This window comes from Odocoileus virginianus, unplaced genomic scaffold (genome assembly GCF_023699985.2).
Source record: "Odocoileus virginianus isolate 20LAN1187 ecotype Illinois unplaced genomic scaffold, Ovbor_1.2 Unplaced_Scaffold_8, whole genome shotgun sequence".
Taxonomy (NCBI): Eukaryota; Metazoa; Chordata; class Mammalia; order Artiodactyla; family Cervidae; genus Odocoileus; species Odocoileus virginianus.
Window position 1 is genome coordinate 2,330,765 of NW_027224270.1, and position 4,480 is coordinate 2,335,244.

General features: G+C 42.7%; 1 non-coding gene across 1 annotated transcript; it reads right to left on the reverse strand.

Annotated features, from left to right (window-relative positions):
* Nucleotides 1-3,465: 3,465 nt before the first annotated feature.
* TRNAG-GCC (transfer RNA glycine (anticodon GCC)) lies at nt 3,466-3,538 on the reverse strand. Its single transcript has one exon. It is a non-coding gene; the product is annotated as a tRNA-Gly (tRNA).
* Nucleotides 3,539-4,480: the final 942 nt, after the last annotated feature.

The following is a 4,480-nucleotide window of genomic DNA, read 5'->3' on the forward strand; positions in this document are numbered from 1 at the left end:
CTGGTGGGCTGCCGTCTATGGGGTCGCACAGAGTCGGACACGACTGAAGCGACTTAGCAGCAGTAGCAGCAGCAGTAATCTAGATGCTTACACACAACATCCTTATGAATTCAGATTTATTATTCCATTCTACAGATAAAAAACTGAGCTTAAATGACTTGAAATACCATGTTCTAAACTTACCCTGAACTTCAAACTTTCTGCTCCTTTTCAGCTAACTACTGTAAAATGTTGGTCAATGGTAAGAGGAAACAGAATTGAAAGGGAGTCATAGCGATTGATAAGGAAATCTCGGTTCTAGTAAATCCTGCCACTGTCCAACTAAATAGGGTGATTATGGAGAAATTGCTCAATTTTTGATAGACTTTAGTTTTCTTTTTTATATTAGGTTGAAGTCTACACACATTTAAAAAAGACCAGAAGTTAAAATTTAAGTAAAATAAGAGAGTTGGGTCAGTGTGGCCACAGGAGACATTATTGTCTGTTATTTTCTATAATTTGATAACCACCATGACTTCCATGAAAAAGTTTAGCCATGGTCAATGGTGATAACCTGGAAAGATCACAAAAATCAGTCATTCCCCTAGGAGCTGCATTACTTAGTATTTACAAGGCTGATTCCTTCCAATCAGAAGCATTGTATGGGAATTTTCTATTGTTTCTATGTGCTGGGCCAGGGCTTTAAACTTGTATACCAAAAGCAAGGAAGCCACATACTAAAGTCTTCCATTACCTGGCTATCTGACAAATTTTAATTGAGGGCAGACATGGAAAACTCAAGAAAATTGATCTAAGCTTTGTTTTCGTCTTACTTTTTATCCCAACTTTAGGGCCATTTCTAGGAGTGATTGTCTTGTGTGAAGTCCACAGATGTCTTTGCTGTAACCAGGATCTTTTCCATTAGCATTTTCCCCAGGGGACTAGCTTCAGTACTTAGGAAACTCTCCTTGAGGAAACTTAGTTGTTCTGTTTTAAATGTCATGGTTTCTGCTGAAACTTATGGGGGCATTAGCTGCAGAGGGTTAGGCCAAGAAAAGATGAGGAGGAGAAAGTGGGACTTATAGCCCCCAAAACTGTAAGAAAGTGAATTCTGTTGTTTAAGCCACGCAGTCTATGGTGTTTTGTTTTGGCAGCCTGAGCTCATAGAGCAATGAACTCACATCAAGAAAGAAACCGAGAACCCAGACTGAGGGGGTCACTTTGGGTTTAGACAAAGAGACAACTAAATGAACTATAAATAATTTCGTGATCTCCTCAACTGGGGGAGTAAGGGAGAAGGAGAAATCTAAGCCAGCCCCAAGATTTCTTATGCAAGTTGGGAAACTTGGGTGTGTGTGTGTGTGTGTGTAAGTTAGCAAAAGGCTCAGAAGCTATTAAAAAAGCTACGCACCCCCCCAAATTTTTGTGGCTTACAAAATATAGCCCTTTATTTCTGTCTCACGTATCAGTCCAAGCTCAGCACTTCAAACTGGTGGGCAGCCCTGCTCCTCGGTGACCCAGGCTCCTCGGCTGCCTTTTGTCGTCATTTGCAAGGCTGAGGCGGGCTTTCCACAGACCGCAGAGTTTGCAAAAGGGAAGGGAGGTGAAACATGGAGTAAACAGATGTGAACATCCGAAGTCTCAGAGCTGGAAGTGGTACTCATCGCATTTGTTCACATTCCTTTAAAGAGGAATTAGCAGTGTAGTCAGAACGAGCTTCAAGAAAGACTAGGAAATTTTGTATGTTCGGGAAGCTTCATGCCAAGCTAAAATTCTCTATCTCCAGAAGAGAAGGGTAATGGATTTTGGCAAACCTTAAGCAGACTTCATCAGAGTGATGATGTGAATGAGGCTAAAGAGGTACATTTAGGAGCCATAAAACTATGACACAGATGAAATCTCAGGAGAATGTGTGCAGATGAAAACATGCGGAGAAGGAAATGCCAGCGTTTGGAACAGGGGCCTGTGAAGGAGGTTGGGAATAATTGGGCATAAATATAGGAGTACGTTCGTAACTACTGGGATAGGCATTTATCATTTTTCAGCCTACCAAGTATCTCAGCCCTCTTTCTATGATTGAAGAACTTCTTACCTGATGAATTTTGGTATGAGGAGAACCGACCTTCAAATACAGAGGTTGAAGGTACCATGTATTTCCCTCCCAGCCTCCCTGTAGCAAGAATGTGAACATGTGGCCCAGCTCTGCCAGTCAGATGCACCCGACCTGTCTGCCCGCTCTGGCTGGCAGGACTGGCAGCAGTGGTGGTGTGGTGAGAGGGCGTCGGGGCCCCCAGTGCCCGTGATCCTGGCGGTGGAAGCTGCAGGCTCGGTGTCTGCCAGAGCACTAACGGCGTTAATAGCTTGAGCAGTGCTTCTGCTGAGTTATTCTAAGTATTGGTCCTATCTACATGGCCTATAATCCACCTTCTCCATCTAATTCTGAGATTCTTAGATCAGTGAAATCTCATTATAGTAAGTTCCTTTTTCTTTCCTTAAAAGAGAATCTCTTGTTCATAATTAAGAGCTATGGCCATACAGTTTTTTAATGTATATTTGTGATTTGTTCTTAAAAGTGAGTACAGTGAATATGTTTAAGAAAACTGTCTAAAAAGGAAAGCATTTTTCAAAAAAATTTAGGATCTAAATTTCTCTAGAAAAGCATGCATCTGCATAATGTAGGTCATGAGATGTAGACTGTGGTTGGTTACAGAAAGTCTTGTCATGTTTGGGCAGACAAACTCAGGAATCACTATGACTTAGAAAATGTTCTAGGATTTTTTTTTCATTTATTTTTATTAGTTGGGGCCTAATTACTTCACAAAAGGATTTTTTTTTGAGTAATATAAGACTGGTAATTTTATGAAACTGCATGAACATTGATTCAGATCACAAGAGAAGCGGGGCATGAACTTCCAGGAGTGAGTGACGGGACATGCAGAAGGGAGGCTAGGCTGCTCCTGTTGCAGGTTACCTCATGAAGCAAACTTCAAACATGATTTAAAATTTATTTTCCCTGTCAGTTGAAGGTTCTATAAGTTAATTATGCCTTATGGGAATAAGTCATATATTTTATAGCTTCAGATTCTGTATTTTTTTAATCCACCTCTGGGTTATCTGTTAAGATAAACTATTTTTTCTGATTAGACAGACACAGATTTAAATGGAGATGGAAGGTTGCTGATTACTCCATCAAAACCAGGAGTCTTACTGCACTACTGAGGCATCACGATTATTTTTTAAAATCTATCCTTTTTTATGATTTTTAGCAGTGCTTCTTAGTCTGTTGGTCTGCTGGACTTTGCTGCTGCAGGGGCTTCTCTCCAGTTGTGGTCCTCGGCTTCTCACTGCGTGGGCTCTTCTCGTTGTGAGTGTGGGCTCCAGGGCACACAGGATTAGGAGCGGCGGCGAGAGGCTCGCAGCTGTGGCTCCAGGCTCCAGAGCACAGGCCCGGCAGTTGTGGCTCCTGGGCCCTGCGGCCCATGGGATCTTCCTGGGCCAGGGATCGAACCTGTGTCTCCTGCACTGGCAGGCAGATGCTTTACCACTGAGCCACCAGGGAAGCCCCTAAAAGTCTATTCTTTATGTTGTCCCATTCCTTTCTTTGTTTCAAGTCTCTTTTCTTTCTCCTTTTACTGAGAACTTCTTAAGCGGACACTGACTTCTCTATTTCTCATTCCCATTACTGGTCCTTTCTAACTTATCCAGCCATCCTCTTCCATTTTCACTTAATAAACCAGAATCGTGCGTGGGGGGGGGAGGGGGGGCGGGGGTTATGTATGTTTATTTACTCTACAAGGCAGTCTTTGTTGTGAGTCTAGCAGGTTTTTAATAAGCTTTGGTTTTGATGACTGATTGGCTAGGTGAACTAGACAACCCTAAGACATGGATGAGGTCCAAGTATACGATCCTGCTGAAGGAAGAAACAGAACAGGCTCCATCTTGAAAGCAGGACTCCATCTTGGGCTGGACTGTGGACTTTGAGCTCTATGCCCAGTGTCTATGGAAATGACATACCAACGGAAAAACCAGGTCCCCGGATGGAAGGGCCCCAGGGCTCTCTGTTGCTGACAGAATACCCTAATTACCTGTGTAACCAAGTAGAATCATAAGTTCTATTAGGCTTATTGGGCTATGACCACAGGCCTATTGATAATTGTCCACTGTTAACTACCCAGGCTTAAGGCATGTGAATCACGGGTTAACTTTGATTGTCAGGGAATTTGGAGAGGTGGGTTTGTGCTCGTACACTTAGGATGTATAAGGTTTTCACAAAAATTTGTCGGGGTCCTTGGCTAAGAGGAGACTCTGCCTCGGGCCGGCTGGTGTAACAATAAACCGCACTCCACTATCTGCATTGCCCTTCTGAGTGAGTTTGTTCTCTGGAACGAGTGGCTAACACTGCAACTAGACAGAATTTTTCTTTTTTTTAATCTTTTGTTTCAGCCATTGCTACCCTGTGTCTATGAATTTCTGGGCTGAATTTACCTAATTATTGCTTCTC